General features: G+C 43.5%; 1 pseudogene; it reads right to left on the bottom strand.

The window, feature by feature from the left end:
* Positions 1–179: 179 nt before the first annotated feature.
* Positions 180–18,894, bottom strand: LOC129137480 (neuroblastoma breakpoint family member 15-like; annotated as a pseudogene).
* Positions 18,895–20,146: the final 1,252 nt, after the last annotated feature.

The following is a 20,146-nucleotide window of genomic DNA, read 5'->3' as shown; positions in this document are numbered from 1 at the left end:
CCAAGAAATGTAAATACATTCTGCTACGTGTGGTAAACATAGCCTACAATGTGGAAGAGATTAGAAAATAAACATGGAAATGAAATGTTTTTATTAATTCGCATCAGTACCCACCAAAACCAATCAGCATAATCAAATATTATAACACTGAATGTAAAAAATAATCCAAAAGTCCAGAGTGATAGGCAAAAGGTTTTAATTGTATAGATTAAAATTAGCTTTGGACAAAAATTAAAACTCAGAGAATGTTTTCTTCTTTTTGCAACAGCAGACACTAGTAAAAACAAAGGCACAGTAAAAATTGAGACCCAAAATTTCCAGCGTAGAGATATGAATATCATAATAGACACAGGGAGGATTAATAAATGATAAAATGTTTAGAGGATGATCATTAGAATACAGGATATTTATACTCTTGAAAACCGCTTTCCCAAGTACTTCATTATAAGTAAGGTGTCTCTAAAAGGGACAGATCTCCTAGACCCCTCCTTAACCAAGTAACCAGTCCTGATATCATAATGGTGCTGGACAAACTAGACCTTCTCTGCCCGCAGATGGGCTGAGGTTGGGAACTCACAGCATTGTCTCTGCAGTGTTCCCGGCAAAACGTTTAGGCTGAATTTAATCATGAAGACATTTTCAGACAACTTCAGAATGTAGATCATTGAGCCAGACAGCTGACCTGTCCTCTATAAACAAGTCCATGTCACCACCATCCATGACAACAACAAAAAGATGAGGAAATATTTGGGGTTCAAAATAACTAAAGAAATGCAGCTACATTATCTTTTTACTTTTTTTGAACTCAAAATATCTCTTCTCCTTTTTGTTGTGTGATTTGTGGTGATATGGACTATGTGAAGGAGACAGGTCAGTTGTCCTGCTGAGTGTTCTACATTCTGCAGTTGTCTGGTGATTACCTCCTATGAAACTCAGGCTAAGCGTTTTCTGCAAGAACATGGCATTGTTCATATTCTGCACCGGCAGAGTCCTGGGTGACATGCTGTCTCCTGCCAGCGGCTCCTGACTCCTGTTCTCTACAGGATGGAATTGAGAGGAGCAGGGCTAAGGCCTCCCAATGCTGTTTGTCCATCTAGCTGTGGTCTTCCTAAGTACTGACACCAATTGGAGGCTGAAGGACTGTGGCTTCTCTAACCAAAGGAGCCTAGCGGGTTAACAATTGTCAAGAGCAGTTGGTGGTTCTGAAATACAATCCTCAGCCAAGGATCCCTCCTGTGTTACAGATGGATCAGCTAAAACAAGCCAACACTGAAGACACAAAGAATGAGGTTAGGTTCATTGAAACCAGGGTAACACCTTTGGATGAGCTAAACACAAAGATGACACTGACCTTGAGCAGGTATAGAAGCTCAGAGACATGCCTGCAAAATGAAATCCCTGAGAAATTTTGTAGCTACCCAGAGATACGTGGTTCAAATTAAAATGTCTGACTGATCACTCCCGGCATGTGCTGCAGAGTTATGTGAACGTGTCACACCTAACGTGGGTCCACTGTCTTCAGACTGAGCACAGGTTGCCACTGGCATGCTCTGAGAATAGGAATAGAGCCATGCCCACTGACCCATCCTATGTCTGGGCTTCCAAATGGAACTGTACTTTCATTCAAATCTTCACGTGCCTATAGGTCCTGCCTGCAGGAATGACATCTCTGGGCTTAGTAAGGGCTGCTTATTGTGGGAATATGACTTCCATCTGGAACACCAGGTGGAGACTTGTCACCGTCAAAGTAAAAAACCTATTGTCCACGTAAAGGGCGAAGCTGATGTGCTCTTCGTCAAATGAGTAAAACACACTTCTGTAGTGCTGGAATGAGTCAGGTAGTTCAAAGTACATTGACGGAGTCGAATAACATCTATCCAGTGAGTCCTGTAAGACTTCAGGCTCTTCCACTTCCATCAGCACGCCATTGAGCCTTGAAAAGGAGACAAAACTAAAGAAGCAGCCAGGGAAAATCAGACACCACAGAGCCCCACTAGATTTCAGAAGTAACATAAGGAAGTGGTTAGAAAAGAAAAAGGATAGATCCATTAATGAGGTAAAAAAAAAAATTTATTGCCTTTATGTTGGGATAGAACAGGGCCAGGTAGAAAACAATGAAAGAGAAAGACAGAGAGAGAGAGACAGAGACAGAGACAGAGAGAAAGTGAGCTAGTGAATTGGCCAGGTGGCATACTGGTAAGGGAGTAAAAGGACACTCTGAGTTAGTGCCCTCATGACACACAGCAAACGGTGATCATGAAAAGAGTGAGCTCAATAGTTTTCCATAAAATATGCTCAAAATTCGATGCAGTGGCCATGAGAGTACAGCTTTTGAAGTATGGTCAACCTATGGTACGTTAGGAAATGATAAGGGGAGGAAGAAATGGAAACCTCAACATCTACTGCAATGAAAACCAACAGCAATGACAGTAGGAGTAATTCAGCCTTCGTTGAAAACGTGACATCAAACACACTCTGGTTTCCCTGAATCTGTTGCCTCCAGGTGTTAACACAGAATTAAGCATCCACAATTGCTGAAAGTTACCTGGGGCATGGTGGGTTTGGATCTTCTTCCCCTTCTTTTCTTCCCCTTCCCCTTCTTTTCAATTTCTGCAATACATTCAGACATGGACAGACACATTAAGCTGATTCCCCTACACATATAACAATCCACTGTCTAATCCTCACACAGGGACCTCAGGCTCCTCAGCATAAGAATAGGACACTGTGAGAGATATATTTCAGGAGGCCTGAAGGCTGGTCATGATAGAAATTCCTCAGTTTTTCTCCCAGAAACTGTGGGTAAAATGTCCCTATTCTAGTAGATCGTTATCCCAATATCATTTGTCCCAAGTTTGTGCAAACAGTTATGCCATATTTTTCCAATCAATTTAAAGCAAATACCCTCAAATGATTTCTAGGAGAAAAACTGCAATATTTAGCCCTGTCTCATCAAATACTCAGATTGTTCATGGTTGTGAGGACTTTAGACACTGAAATTAGAGTGAAAAAGGAAATCTACAAACCCTTGAGTCAAAATCATAGTTCTCTGAATTTGTCACATCTGCCCAGGTCCGATGTCATGAGAGTAGAATCAGAGTGCCACAGGTATGGCCTGAAACTAGGAAGAGAGCCATGTTCACTGACCCATCCCATGTCTGGGCTTCCAGGTAGAACTAGAGTTTCATTCAACCTACATGTGCCTATAGGTCCTCACTGCAGCAATGACATCTCTCAGCTCAGTAATGGCCACTTGGAGCAGGAATATGATCTTTATATGGAAGACTCAGTGGATCCTTATCACCTTCATAGAAAGGTACTCACCTTCCACGTCAAGAGAAAAGCCAACATGTTTTTCCTCCAATGCATAAAATGAACTTCCATAGGCCTGGCAGGAGTCAGGCTGTTCAAGACAACTGGAAGGAGTTGAATAACATCTATCCAGTGAGTCCTGCAAGACTTCAGGCTCTACTACCTCCAGCAGCTCCCTGCTGAGCCTGGAAAAGGAGGAAAAAGTGAAGAATAAGCCAGGGGAAATCAGACACAACAGAGCCCCAACTAGGTTTCATGGGTAGCGTAAGGAAGTGGTTAAAAAAGTAAAAGGATAGATCCATTAATGAGGTAACAAATTATTGCCTTCATGTTGGGACAGAACAGGGCCAAATGGAAAAGAATGAAAGAGAAAGACAGATAGACACACACACACACACAGACACACACACACACACAGAGAGAGAACGAGCTCAGTGAATTGTCCAGGTGACACACTGATGAGGGAGTAACAGGACACTCTGAGTTAGTGCCCTCAGGACACACAGCATACAGTGATCATGAAAAGACTGCGCTCAATAATTTTCCATAAAATGTGCTCAAGTTTCCATGCAGTCGCCATGAGAAGACAGTTTCTGAAGTCTGGTCCACCTACAGTAGCTTAGTAAATGATAAGGGGAGGAAGAAATGGAAACCTAAATATCTACTGCAATGAAAACCAACAGCAATGTTAGTAGGAATAATTCAGGCTTGGTTGAAAAGATGTAATTGATAATGTCAGCCCGCTCTGTTTTCCCTGAACCAGGAGTCTCCAGATGTCAACACAGAAGTAGCTGTTCACAATTGCTCGGTTACCTGGGGCATGGTGGGCCTTGGTCTTCTTCCTCTTCTTGGTCCTTTTTAATTCCTGCAATACATTCAGACAGGGACAGACAAAATAAGCCAATTCACCTACACCCATAACAGTCCACTGTCTAACCCCCACACAGGGATCTCAGGCTCCTCAGCATGAGAACAGGACAATGTGAGAGATATACTTCAGGAGGCCTGAAAGCTGGTCATGATATTCTTTGGTTTGCATCTCAGAACCAAGGGTGAAATATCCCCATTCTGGTAGATCGTTATCCCAAAATCATTTATCCCAAGTTTGTGCAAACAGTTATGCCTTACTGTTCCCATCAGTTCAAAGAAAATGCCCCAGATGATTTCTAGGAGGAAAACTGCAGTATTCAGCCCTGTCTCATCAAATGCCCAGTTCGTTCATGGATGCAAGAATTTTAGACACTGAAATTAGAATGAAGGAGCAAATCTACAAACGCTTGAGTCCAAATCATAGTTCTGTGAATTTTTTACATCTGCCTGGGTCCAATGTGCTGAGAGCGGGCTCAGGTTGCCACAGGCATGGCTGGAGACTAGGAATAGAGCCTTGCTCACTGACCCATTTCATGTCTAGGCTTCCAACTGAGACTACAGTTTCATTACAACCTATATGCGCCCATAGGTCCTGCCTGCGGCAATGACATCTCTCGGGTCAGTAAGGGCCACTTGGAACAGGAATATCACCCCTATCTGGAAGACCAGGTGGAGGCTTATCACCTTCATAGTAAGGTACTCACTGTCCACGTCAAGAGCCAAGCCAAGGTACTGTTCCTCCAATGAGTAAACAGCACTGCTGTAGGGCTGGCCTAAGTCAGGCAATTCAAGATAACCTGAAGGAGTCGAATAACATCTATCCAGTGAGTCCTGCAAGACTTCAGGCCCTTTCTCATCCAGCAGCTCCCTGCTGAGCCTGGAAAAGTAGGAAAAAGTAAAGAATAAGCCAGGGGGGAATCAGAAACCACACAGCCCCAGCTAGATTTCATGGCTAACATAAGGAACTGTTTAAAAAGAAAAAGGACAGATCCATTAATGAGGTAATGAATTATTGCCTTTATGTTGGGATAGACCAGAGCCAGGTAGAAAAGAATGAAAGAGAAAGACAGGGAGAGGGAGAGAGAGAGAGAGGAGAAAGTGAGCTCAGCGAATTGGCCGGGTGACACACTAATGAAGGGGTCAAAGGACACTCTGAGTTAGTGCCCTCGGGACACACAGCGAACAGTGATCATGAAAAGAGTGGGCTCAATAATTTTCCATAAACTTGCTCAAGATTCCATGCAGTTGCCATACAGCCTTTGAGGTATGGTCAACCTACAGTAAGTTAGTAAATGATAAGGGGAGGAAGAAATGGAAACCTAAACATCTACTGCAATGAAAACCAACAGCAATGTCAGTAGGAGTAATTCAACCTTCGTTGAAAACATGAAATTGAACACACTCTTGTTTTCCCTGGACGTGGCATCTCCAGGTCTCAACACAGAATGAAGCATCCATAATTGCTCAAAGTTACCTGGGGCATGATGGGTCTTGGTCTTCTTCCACTTCTTGGTACTTTTCAATTCCTGCAATAAGTTCAGACATGGACAGACATATTAAGCTGGTTCTCCTACACACATAACAATCCACTGTCTAATCCTCACACAGGGACTTCAGGCTCCTCAGCATGAGAATAGGACACTGTGAGAGATATTCTTCAGGAGGCCTGAAGGCTGATCACGATAGAGATTCCTTGGTTTTTGTCCCAGAAACTGTGGGTAAAATTCCCTATTCTGGTAGATCGTTATCCCAATATCATTTGTCCCAAGTTTGTGCAAATGGTTATGCCATATTTTTCCAATCGATTTAAAGCAAATGCCCCTAAATGGTTGCTAGGAGAAAAACTGCACTATTCAGCCCTGTCTCATCAAATACTCAGATTGTTCATGGTAGCGAGGATTTTAGACGCTGAAATTAGAGTGAAGGATGAAATCTACAAGATCTACAAAATTGAGACAAAATCAGAGTTGTGTGAATTTGTCACATCTGCCCAGGTCCAATGTCATGAGAATAGGATCAGGGCGCCACAGGTATGGCCTGAGACTAGGAAGAGAGTCTTGCTCACTGACCCATCCCTTGTCTGGGCTTCCAGGTAGAACTAGAGTTTCATTCAACCTACATGTGCCTATAGGTCCTCACTGCAGCAATGACATCTCTCAGCTCAGTAATGGCCACTTGGAGCAGGAATATGATCTTTATATGGAAGACTCAGTGGATCCTTATCACCTTCATAGAAAGGTACTCACCTCCCACGTCAAGAGAAAAGCCAACATGTTTTTCCTCCAATGCATAAAAGGAACTTCCATAGGCCTGGCAGGAGTCAGGCTGTTCAAGACAACTGGAAGGAGTTGAATAACATCTATCCAGTGAGTCCTGCAAGACTTCAGGCTCTACTACCTCCAGCAGCTCCCTGCTGAGCCTGGAAAAGTGGGAAAAAGTAAAGAATAAGCCAGGGGGAATCAGAAACCACACAGCCCCAGCTAGATTTCATGGCTAACGTAAGGAAGAGTTTGAAAAGAAAAAGGACAGATCCATTAATGAGGTAACAAATTATTGCCTTTATGTTGGGATAGACTAGGGCCAGGTAGAAAAGGATGAAAGAGAAAGACACACACACACACACACACACACACACAGAGTGATCTCAGTGAATTCGTCAGGTGACACACTGATGAGGGAGTCAAAGGACACTCTGTATTTGTGCTCTCAGGACACACAGTGAACAGTGATCATGAAAAGCATGTCCTCAATAATTTTGCATAAAATGTGCTCAAGTTTCCCTGCAGTTACCATGAGAATACAGCTTTTGAGGTATGGTCAACCTTCACTAGGTTAGTAAATGATAAGAGTAGGAAGAAATGGAAACCTAAACATTTACTCTAATGAGAACCAAAAAGCAATGTAGTAGGCATAATTCAGACTTGTCTGACAAGACAAAATCATTATTTTCAGCATGTACTGTTTTCCCTGGACTTGGCATCTCCAGGTGTCAACATCAAATTAACTGTCCACAATTTCTCAGACTCACCTGGGACCTGTTGCCTCTTGGTCCTCCTTTTTCACTTGATCCCACCGATGTCCTGCAAATAAATTCAGATGGGCCCTCTTACATTAAGCAGTTCTTCCTTGCACACAGAAACATTCCTCTGTCCAATCCTAACACAGGGACATCAGTCTTGTCAGTGTGAGAACAGGAGACTTTGAGAAAAATATTCCAGTAGTCCTGAGGTCAAGTCTTGAGAAAACTGGCTTGGGTTCTTTCATGAGCCTTGGGCAAAGTTCCCCTGTTTTGGAATGTTATCTTCCCAATGTGCTCTGTCCTAGGTTTATGTACACAAATGAGCAATTTTTTCCCCAATAAATTGTAGGCAAATAGTTCTAACACCTCATAGGAGAGATACTTCAATATTAAGCTTTCTCTCATTAAATACCCAGAATGTGATAGTTTATGAGATTGTGGACACAGAGATTTGATGAAGGGGTGCAATGTACCAGCTCTTGAGTCAAAATGAAACTTGGTTCTACACAGAAGCATCAGCTATTATGGCTTTTGTGGGTGAAAAGTCAGCCATTTATCTAGAAAACATACCAGGAACATGACGGACAGATGAGCTAAAACAAGCGAACTTAGAAGACACAGAAAATGGGAATAAATTCAGTGAAACCTGGGTCACATCTTTCACTGAGAGGTAGACAAGGGTGACACTGGCCTTGGGCAGGTAAAGAACCACACAGACATGCTTTGGGAACAAAACTCATAAGGAATTTTGTAGCTGGCAAGAGACATTTAATTCAGATGAGCTGATCTGACAGACAACTCCTGGGCATGTGCTGCATAGTTTGGTGTGAGTTTGCCACACCTGCCTTGAGTTCAATGTCGTGACAGTCAGTCCAGGTTGGCACGGGCATGGCCTGAGACTAGGAAGAGAGCAAAGCTCACTGACCCACCCCATGCCTGTGCTTCAGACTCGACTCCAGAGTGATTGAAATCTACATTGATATATAGGTTCAGCCCACGGTGATGGCAACTCTCAGCCCAACAAGGGGCACAAGGCCCAAAGATTATGGGGTCTACCTGGGCCATGAACTGGAGCTTTATCACCTTCACAATGGAGTACTCACTGCCTATGTCAACAGCCATGCAGACTTGCTGTTCCTCTAATGAGTGAAATGTGCTGCTGTAAGACTGGTACGAGGCCAACATTTCGGGAGGAATTGAGAGAGTCGAATAACCTTCATCCCAGGACTCTTGGGGGACTTCCTCCTCTTCAGACTCCTGCAGATTCCTGATGAGCCAGGCAGGACAGGGATGATAGAAGATTTAACCAACAGACATTAGACAACAAAGCCTCCCAGATGATCTGATGGGAGACAGAATGGAGTGGTCACAGAAACCAAAGGCATTTTTCCTTCAAGAGAAATAAAACTATCCTTCTAAATACAGGGTGGAGGGTGCCTGCTCTGGGGACAGAGCAAAAATGGGCAGCATGTGCTCAGTACATTTGCCACGGATGAGCCAACTCAGGGCACCCAGACTCTCCCTGTAAACTACCATCATGACTTGCAGCACAGAGAACTGACACAGGGCTTCAACTACTTTGCATAAATTGGGTTGAATTTTACATGCAGCATTCAAGTGAAGAGAGTTCTTGACGCAGTGCAGACACAGATCTTGTGTATTAAGGGCCCCATTTTCCCAATATTTTGATATAATATATTTACTTTTTCAATTTCTTGTCTTGCAAAAATACTAGCCAACATACTACCAACAAATAGGAAGAAAGCATATATACACCTCTCCCTGGATTTAAACACATGGGAGAGAATAGGCAACACCAAGAAATCCCTGTTTGAGGGTCTGGAGTGGACTTCCAGCAAACTCCAAAAGACCTGAAGCTGAGGGACCTGACTGTTAGAAGGAAAACTAACACACAGAAAGGAATAGCATCAACATCAACAAAAAAGACATCCACCCCAAAACCCCATCTGTAGGTCGCCATCATCAAAGACCAAGGGTAGATAAAACCACAAAGGTGGGGAGAAACCAGAGCACAAAAGCTGAAAATTCCAAAAACCTGACATCCCTTCTCCTCCAAAGGATCGCAGCTCCTCGCCAGCAACGGAACAAAGCAGGATGGAGAATGACTTTGATGAGCTGACAGAAGTAGGCTTCAGAAAGTCGGTAATAACAAACTTCTCTGAGCTAAAGGAGGATGTGCGAACTCATCGCAAGGAAGCTAAAAACCTTGAAAAAAGATTAGACGAATGGCTAACCAGAATGAACAGGGTAGAGAAGACCTTAAATGACCTGATGGAGCGGAAAACCATGGCGCGAGAACTACGTGATGCATGCACAAGCTTCAGTAGCCAATTCGATCAAGTGCAAGAAACGGTATCAGTGATTCAAGATCAAATTAGTGAAATGAAGCGAGAAGAGAAGTTTAGAGAAAAAAGAGTAAAAAGAAATGAACAAGCCTCCAATAAATATGGGACTATGTGGAAAGACCAAATCTACGTTTGATTGGTGTACTGAAAGTGACGGGGAGAATGGAACCAAGCTGGGAAACATTCTTCAGGATATTATCCAGGAGGACTTCCCCAACCTAGCAAGGAAGGCCAACATTCAAATTCAGGAAACACAGAGAACACCATAAAGATACTCCTCGAGAAGAGCAACCCCAAAACACGTAATTGTCAGATTCACCAAGGTTGAAATGAAGGAAAAAATGCTAAGGGCAGCCAGAGAGAAAGGTCGGATTACCCACAAAGGGAAGCCCATCAGACTAGCAGCAGATCTCTTGGCACAAACCCTACAAGCCAGAAGAGAGTGGGAGCAATATTCAACATTCTTTTTTTTTCCATATGTATAGTTTTCCTTTATTATTTTTTGTGTGTATGTATATATATATATTTTTTAATACTTTAAGTCTTAGGGTACATGTGCACAACGTGCAGGTTAGTTACATATGTATACATGTCCACATTGGTGTGCTTCACCCATTAACTCATCATTTAACATTAGGTATATCTCCTAATGCTACCCCTCCTCCCTCCCCCCACCCTACAACAGGCCCCAGTGTGTGATGTTCCCCTTTCTGTGTCCATGTGTTCTCATTGTTCAATTCCCACCTGTGAGTAAGAACATGCGGTATTTGGTTTTTTGTCCTTGCAATAGTTTGCTGAGAATGATGGTTTCCAGCTTCATCCATGCCCCTACAAAGGACATGAACTCATCATTTTTTATAGCTGCATAGTATTCCATGGTGTATATGTGCCACATTTTCTTAATCCAGTCTCTCATTGCTGGATATTTGGCTTGGTTCCAAGTCTTTGCTATTGTGAATAGTGCCACAATAAACATATGTGTGCATGTGTCTTTACAGCAGCATGATTTATAATCCTTTGGGTATACACCCAGTAATGGGATGGCTGGGTCAAATGGTATTTCTAGTTCTAGATCCCTGAGGAATTGCCACACTGCCTTCCACAATCGTTGAACTAGTTTACAGTCCCACCAACAGTGTAAAAGTGTTCCTATTTCTCCACATCCTCTCCAGCATCTTCAACATTCTTAAAGAAAAGAATTTTCAACCCAGAATTTCATATTCAGCCAAACAAAGCTTCATAAGTGAAGGAAAAATAAATCCTTTACAGAGAAGCAAATGCTGAGAGATTTTGTCACCACCAGGCCTGCCTTACAAGAGCTCCTAAAGGAAGCACTAAACATGGAAAGGAACAACCGGTACCAGCCACTGCAAAAACATGCCAAACTGTAAAGACCATTGACGCTAGGAAGAAACTGCAACTAACGGGCGAAATAACCAGCTAACATCATAACGACAGGATCAAATTCACACATAATAATATTAACCTTAAATGTAAATGGGCTAAATGCCCCAGTTAAAAAAACACAGAATGGCAAATTGGATAAAGAGTCAAGACCCATCAGTGTGCTGTACTCAGGAAACCCATCTCACATGCAGAGACACACATAGGCTCAAAATAAAGGGATGGAGAAGATCTACCAAGCAAGTGGAAAACAAAAAGAGGCAGGGGTTGCAATCCTAGTCTCTGATAAAACAGACTTTAAACCAACAAAGATCAAAAGAGACAAAGAAGGCCACTACATAATGGTAAAGGGATCAATTCAACAAGAAGAGTTAACTATCCTAAATATATATGCACCCTATGCAGGAGCACCCAGATTCATAAAGCAAGTCCTGAGAGACCTACAAAGAGATTTAGACTCCACACAATCATCATGGGAGACTTTAACACCCCACTGTCAATATTAGACAGATCAATGAGACAGAAGCTTAACAAGGATATCCAGGACTTGAACTCAGCTCTCCACCAAGCAGACCTAAAAGACATCTACAGAACTCTCCACCCCAAATCAACATAATATACATTCTTCTCAGCACCACATCACACTTATTCCAAAATTGACCACATAGTTGGAGGTAAAGCACTCGTCAGCAAATGTAAAAGAATGGAAATCACAACAAACTGTCAGACCACAGTGCAATCAAATTAGAACTCAGGATTAAGAAACTCACTCAAAACCGCACAACTACATGGAAACTGAACAACCTGCTCCTGAATGACTACTGGGAAAATAACAAAATGAAGGCAGAAATAAAGATGTTCTTTGAAACCAATGAGAACAAAGACACAACATACCAGAATCTCTGGGACACATTTAAAGCAATGTGTAGAGGGAAAATTATAGCACTAAATGCCCACAAGAGAAAGCAGAAAAGATCTAAAATTGACACCCTAACATCACAATTAAAATAACTAGAGAAGCAAAGCAAACAAATTCAAAAGCTAGCAGAAGACAAGAAGTAACTAAGATCAGAGCAGAACTAAAGGAGATAGAGACACAAAAAACCCTTCAAAAAATCAATGAATCCAGGGCTGGTTTTTTGAAAAGATCAACAAGAAAACCCTGTTTGGCTAGTTCACCTGGCTCATCTGATGGCAAGTTCCTATCTTGAGAGGACTATGAAATTAAAACCAATACAAGTGCCACAAATAACATACAACATTGTAAATCAGCACAATTTGTAGCTGGGTGAATGGAAGCAATAGTTCTATTCATCACTTCCTCATTTTCCCTAAATCTACAATCTCCAGATGTCACTACTGAATTAACAGCCAACAATTCCACAACATTACCTGGGAGACACTGGCCCTTTTTCTTCCTCTTCCTCATCATCACTTTCATTTTCTGTAAATAAATTCAGAGAAGCAGGTCACATTAAGCAATTCATACTTCACATATGAACAAATCACTGTCCAGTCATAGCACAAGGACATAACTATTCTCAGTGCAAGAATAAGGATTCTGACAGGAATATTCTAGGGTGTCCTAGATTAACTTTGGTGAGAATTAGATGACCCTGCTTTCCAGACCCACAGGCCAAAATCTCCCTCTATGTGTAGACCATAATGCCATATTCCCTGCCTGAGTCAAAGTTAAACAAAAATTTTTCCCCCAAAAAATCTCCAAAAATTGGTCAAACAATTTTCTAAGAGTGTTGCTGCAATACGGACTTATATCACCAGGTAACATGGACATTAAATGTTTAGAGGCATCTATACATGAAACACGACTGATAGATAAATTTGAACAACTCTTGCTTTAAAAAGAATCTGTGATTTGGGAGGCCAAGACAGGTGAATCATTTGAGGTCATGAGTTCAGGACTACCCTGGCCAATATGGGGAAACCCTGTCTCTACTAAAAATACAAAAATTAGCCAGATGTGATGTTGTGCACCTGTGGTCCCAGCAACTCAGGAGGCTGAGGCAGGAGAATCACTTGAATCTGGGAGGCAGAGGTTGCACCAAGCCAAGATGGTGCCACTGCACTCCAGCCTGGGTGACAGAGCAAGACTCCATCGCAAAAAAAAAAAACAAAAACAAAAATCCACGATGCTACAAAGAAACATTGGATCAGCCATTGCATTGACAGGGTGGAAAACCAGGGTCCAGCCTTGCTTTATGGAAATATATCAGCAAAGTAAAGAAGAAGTTTCCGTCCTGATTTCAGGGTGACTGTGCAGCTAAGCAAGCTGACTTAAAGGAGATCCAGATGAAAGCTGAGAGCAGTGAAGCCTGGGGAACAATATTTCCAAATACAAAGGCAAGGCTGCCAGCTTCCTTAAACAGGCATAGAAACTCCATGGACATTGTTCAGGGACAGATGACTTAATCACAGATGACAAGAGATACTGAATCGAAGCTAGGAGGCCTGACAGATACTGCCTGTGCACCTCCTGCACTCAGGTGACTATGAGATTGTCACACTTGCCTGGGGTTGAGTAACTTGATACTGGGGACCGGCAGACAAAGGCATGATATTAGCTGAGAAGGACAAAAAAACTCCCTGATATCTGTTTAGAAACCCATCATAGTTTTTTATTCAAATGAATTTGTGTTTATAGAGCCTGTCTTCAGAGTTTATCTTCCTCAGCCTAGAGAGAGGTATGAGACACAAGGAAAACAGAGGCTACCTGGAATAATGTGTACAGCATCCTCCCATTCAACATGAGAGGATGAGCCAATGAGAGTTGAGTCGACTTTGTCTTCCTCAAATGTGAATTTGGTTTTCCTATGTGGCTGGTTGGAGTCATAAGGGCCATGGCTATTTGAACAAGTGATGGCACATTCCTCCAGTGAGTCCTCAGGGACTTCCTCTTCTTCAGCCTTCTGCATATCCCTGATGAGCCAGGTGGGACAGAGATGACAGAAGATTAAACACAGAGGGATTGGACCCCAGGGAGTCCTAGCTGGTTTTGACAGGCGGCATTAAGAGAGTGGTCCCAGAAAGCAAAATGGAGGTTCCCTTAAAGAGGGAACATGCAATCCTGTTCTCTCTGCAACACAGCATGGCTGCCATGGGAAACAGAGAGGAAGAGAGCAGCTGCTGTTCATTGCACTGGACAGATAGGAGCTGAGGAGGATGAAGACTCAGCTATCCCTGTACGGTGCAGACATGACACTCGGCACACATAGAGAAACATGACAGCTGCCGCACCCTGTGTCTAAGCTGGGTTATATTTCACATACTGTGGCCAAGCGAATGCGGGTTTTTGGCGCATCATAGATGCCAGAGAGGGTGTGCCTCCTAAATATTCCTCATATGTTACCATCCATTAATTGTTCCTGAGTATTCAGTGTCACCTGGGGGCAGACGATTTCTGCACTTTCTCAACCACCTCAACTTGAACATCTTCATCGTCATCGTTGTCATTTTCTGTAAATACAGAAGTGTTCATTCAGATATTTCCCACTTCACAGTCTGCAAGCACAGTCAGCCCAATGTGCAACAGAGACATGAACATCTAGGCATGGGTCACCATTCAACTGAAAACTCTCATGTTTCATCTTTAACAGAATGCCCTGGCATGGTTTCCTGATCCATCAGGCAATGCATTTCTGATGTGGAGGGCCACCATCAAGATGTGGTCAAATATTGAAAAGACCTTTTGCTTCCCATATCACTGGAGGCTTGTGCAGCCTCTCTCTGGACGTTGGCAGCTGTCTCCCCAATCCTGCCAGATCTGATTCCCAGGCACGGGCTTGGTGTCCTGTCACAGTTCGCATTTCAAACCTAATTCTTTCTCTTAGAAGCAGACAAACTTGTCCCACAGTCCTCTATGCATCAGAAGATTTCAAGCCTCCAAGTGGCTTCTGCTGTGTTATTCAGGGACATTCTATCCATGGGGAGTGCTCCAGTCTGAAGCACTTCCTACCACAAAACGCCCCCACATAAAGTGCCTTCTCCAACATCACACGGCGAGGGGCTTCATCTCATTTTGGAAAGCAGTTGTAAGTGTTCCCACATTTGAATGCTTCAGACCCTTGCAAGAGACAATTTGTCTGCCATGGAGAGAGAGAAACTCAGGAAGGACAAGTCATTCACTCTCTGACAGTTACTAAGAACATTGCCGAAAAGACAGCCTGGGAACCTTCATTCTTAGTCCAGAGCTCTTTTCACTCTAACAAGCCTGCTCCCATCGCAGCCTCCTTCCTGTCCTTTAAAACTAGACAGATGCTGCCTCTTACTCCAAAGACCACCTTCCATCAAGGGAGGAGGGACACTTGCAATACTGTGACCTCCAACCCCATGGGTTTCCCATCTCCGTTCTTACCCAAGAAGTCATGGTCATGTCATGGCCACATAAGCTTAGTGGAAAAAAACACCATTGATACAACTGTCATTGTGAAAGTATGGAGGTCTGGAGCCTCTCATAAGCCTGGGGTTTTGGGTCATCAGGGCCTATGGCCACCTTACCTGGGCTGAGCTTTTGGACAAGTTGCTGTGCCAGTCTACACCCCTCAGCCAGCTGTTCTTGGAGGTCCTGCCCCTGGGACTTGTCCGGCTCATCCGGAGTGAGGAGGGCCTGGAGATGCTCATTCAATGAGCGGGCGGCATCTCTCCCTTCCCGTAACTTCTCCTTTAACTGGGTCAGCTCTCGTTCCTGAGAGTGAACCAGGACTTTATATTGCCTAAGGTGAGACGGTAGAGAACATTTAAGAGTAGAAAGGGTTGAGTGATCCGTTCAAATATTGCAACAGAGACTTCTGAGACAATGTCCTCAAGGAGACCTTCAAGCAGAAGGTCAGCACATGTTGAAAGGAATGTCTGTGGCCAAGAGAAAGAATAGAAAATGGTTTACAGGCTCCCTCTGTATCAGAGAGGGCTCCTGCAAGATCCTTGATGATGTTCCATTCATCTTTCCCTTCTGTAAACAAAAGTAGGTGTCTTCCTCATTCCGTTTCAAAAAGACATCCTTTCAGTTCCTCACTCTGGCCATGGACATTTCCATGTGAAAATACACATAGTGCATCTTGCGGCCACTAGATACAAAGCCATGTACAGAAATGAGGCCAGATGCAGATGGGGCGAATCGAAAAGACGAAAGAAGAAAAGAATGACAGGGTCGAGAAGGCAACATTGATTGAGTGAAAGAATGAGAAGCCACAGTCAGTCAGGAGGTGATTCTCACTAAGGGTAAGTGGGGTGGTGACGGCACACCATTTTGAGTATACTGAATGCTGCTGTGTGGTTCACACTCCTTTGGTGAATTTTGTGTTATGTAAATTTCACATCAACAATTACTTGTTTGAAAAAGAGAAAACAAGGCTCTGAGAAACAACTGCAACCCATACATTTTTATTATACTTCTTCTCTGCTTGATAAATACTTGCGTGTTGCGAGCCTGCCATGGCAATTCCTGCCCTTCCCCTGGCCCAGCTTCGTTCTTACTTCTCCCCACCGAGCTGTTGTACTTCAGAGATTTACACACCTGCCCCCCTGCCTGCCCCCATGGGGTCCCCTCACCTGAGCTCCTCAGCTTGCTTGAGCTGCTCCGCAAGCTTCTCCTCCTTGAACTGTCGTCGCTCATTCCTCAGCATAGATTTTATGAGGTCTTCGCACTCTTCATATTCTGAGAAAAGACAGACACGCCTGCCTCAGTGGAAGGCTGGACATGCTGCTGTGGTCATTGCCTACAGGGCAGGAGCCAGGTCCATCCCAAGGACAAAACTCTCCCCAGTACCAGGGTCTAGACAGGGATTTCCACATCTTTACTCTTCAGTCTCCTGACTTCCTGGCATCTGATCCTCCAAAATTTAGAGATGAAGAAAGAGAACCTCAAGGGCACATCAAGGAAGTTGACAAGATGATTCAACCACAACAAAGTGGAGTCAGAATTCACAGTCCCTGAGGTCTGACTCTGAATGCGGGGCCACTTTCCCAAGCCTTGTAGCCTCTCCTCTAAAACACTGCACTGGGGCATGAGTAGTGATTTCTTGTACAGTCGGGAAGGCCCCTAGGACTATGGGACTGATGGTTTCCCTTTTACTGGGAATTTCAAGGACAAGTATGCGAAAGATTTTTAAAATCTTTGATTTTTAAATCATATCTTCAGTTATGATTTTAAGAATCATATCTGAAGCATAAAGAGTGACACATAACACCATAAGGCCATGAAGGAAATATGCCCAAATGCTAATAAAATTTGTGTTAACTTAGAAACAGCAGAATGAAGAACTAATAGATAGTGTTTACTCTGTGCCAATAAATGTTCTAGGAGATTGACAAGAAATAGCTCATGTAATTCACTGCAGCGATTTACAGAGGTAGGTATTATTGTAGTACCCTCTGAACAGGTGAGGTAACTGAGGGACAGACAAGACAAGCAACTTGGATGGAGCCCAGGAGACAGGCCCACGGTCCCTGCTCTGTACACTGCACTGCTATCTCCACGCATTCTCGGGTGCGATCTTTCTTCCTCTTTAGCAACAAGACTCTGTGCCCCAGGAAGCAGGACTTCACTCTCACCAAGCTACTCTCTGCTTTTTATTCTTATTTTTATTTATCATTATTATTATTATTATTATTATTTTTACCAGTCTTGCCCTGTCGCCCAGGCTGGAGTGCAATGGCAAAATCTTGGCTCACTGCAACCTCAGCCTCCTGGGTTCAAAGGATTCTCCTGCCTCAGCCTCCTGAGCAGGGGTGATTACAGTCACCTGCCACCACGCCCATCTACTTTTTGTATTTTTAGTGGAGATGGGGGTTCTCCATGTTGCCCAGGCTGGTCTCAAACTCCTGACCTCATGATCTGCCCGCCTCAGCCTCCCAAAGTGCTGGGATTACAGGAGTGAGCCACCATGCACGGCCCCTACTCCCTGCTCTTGATGCTGTCACTTATAGACAGCACAGGTTCTGTTAGGAGTAGACTCCTCTTGAAGCCCCTCAGAGCAGGTACTGGCTACTATCACCAAGTTTCCCTCAGAGTCACTAGAACAGAGCTTTGCCTGTTGGGCCTCAACAGAAACTTGAACTGAATAAAAGTTCACTAGTCTCAGACATTTAGAACAACAGACTAGATGTTATTTGTCTGCAGGATCTTATATGGTACAGAGAGGATTCTTGAAAACACGATTGAGCCTCCTGGAGAAAACAGGTCATTCTGTGCCTGTGTCAGAAATCAATAAATGGCAGTTTAACTCTAGTCCCACCCCTACCTGATTGCAAACATGGAAAGTTGCTAAATACTTTGGTACCTCTGTCTTCCAACTTTAACAAAATGTTAAAATACCCATTTCTGTTTTCCTAGAAGTACAGGAAGGATGAAATTATTTTTGATGGAGAGAGCATTTAGTGTCTCAGAGAGAAGACAGGACATCATTCATCACTTTCGTGATGGTGAGCCTATAGATCTTACTGTATTTCTTCTGTCTGTTGGCCAGGAAGCCGGCCAGTTGAGTTACAAAACATTTCTCTTGGAGGCTTCTGAACTGCTGTTTCTTCTCTGCCAGCTGGGCGCGCAATTTCTCGTTGATTTCTAGAATGTTCATCTCTGCCTACTCGCTGGACAAAGGGCCGGCTGATACCACCATGCTGACGTTTGTGGCAGAAGAGGTGGGGCCAGGGACTGGGGAGAAGAAAGGCAAACACATGATGGGTTAAAAACTGGTGAAATCAAATAGGTTTAATCAGGACTGAGGGATGTCAGTAACTGAAATTCTTAACTTACTGTTGTGAAAAATGTGATCACTCCCCACAACACTTTAGGATCCTTCACCGCAAAAACAAGGTTCGAGGTGCCTGAACACAGAGCTGAAAGCACTGCCAGTAGCTCAGACTCTGATAAGAGTGAGGTAGAACGTGGCCAGCGTGCCAGGTAACCGTCTGCAGTTGCCATAACAGAATTAGAAGGTGGGGGTGTCATGGAATCTTAGGTGCCCTGCATTCCAATTGCCCAGGCTTTGCTGAAACACAGGCATCCTAGTCTCACCTGAGGGTCACCACCAATGGGGATCATTCCTTCAGCATTCACTCTCAGTATTCGTGTACCCTTGTGACAATGCCACAGACCCGTGTCTTTCCCAATACATCTAAGCATATTCCTCACTGTTTATCTCTTGTCTGTACAACATCATCAAGGCAGAAACAGTTTCCCAACAGGTTATATTTTCTTAATGGTAGTCATGAAGTCACCCCACCTGCTCTCAGTTAAAACAGAGCTGAAGGCTTTTCCACAGGTGTAAGATATCAAACTTTTAGCCTGCCCTGATATCCTCCAGGTCTTCTGCAGTTTTTTCTGTATCCACTAGAAAGTCAATGAATAATTCATTTTTTAAAAATGTTTTCTTTCCTGTCTCAGTATTCTTGCTGCTGCATCCCATTGTTAGACTGATTTCTTCTTTCTTACTGGGGCACCTTCTTGGGTTTTCATTACATTCTAGACCAGTTTGACATCCCTACGTCCAAAGCTCTTCCTCTATGTGGGTTGATTTGTTTTTTAATGTCACTGAGCACTACATTTTATACTTGTCACTTATAGATGTCATTCTAGAGCCACAAGACCTCTTTTCAAGGTATCAAGTGATCAAAGTCATTTATATAGAGGTCTGCTGAAAACATGTGTGACCATCTATCTTGGGAAGTTTTGTAAACCTGATGCTATTTTGTTGTTTCCATTTTGTTTTCCCATATACTGAAAAGAACAGGGCCACGAGCAGTTCTTACGGAATATGGTTTGATATATATTTTGTTGAGATGCCCTAACACCATTGATTTTGGGTTGCATTCCACTAACAGAACATGGCAAGATCAAGGTTATGGTCAGGGTTGGTTGGCGATCCTCAGTGTTGCAGTGCAGTAGAAGGTGAGTTTGAGGTGAGAGGAACAAGTAGGAAAGAGTGATCCCCTGAACCACCTCTTCGCTTTCTCAGCTTTCATCCCCACCTAGGTTTTGTGAGCCTGGAACTTGAGAGACTGTTCTGTAGCCCAGGTCTCCTAAGATTGGCTGCTGGACTTGCCTGAGTTGAGGGTGCAGTGGGTTGACCCTGGGCTGCCCAGCATTCATGTGGAAGTGAAGGAAGGAGGACTGGTTAATCCCATTTGAAAGCATCCCTCTCTGCAGCCCGCACCATCTTCC

This window comes from Pan troglodytes, chromosome 1 (genome assembly GCF_028858775.2).
Source record: "Pan troglodytes isolate AG18354 chromosome 1, NHGRI_mPanTro3-v2.0_pri, whole genome shotgun sequence".
NCBI lineage: Eukaryota > Metazoa > Chordata > Mammalia > Primates > Hominidae > Pan > Pan troglodytes.
Note: the sequence above shows the minus strand (reverse complement) of the source record. Positions and strands in the feature narration are given on the sequence as shown.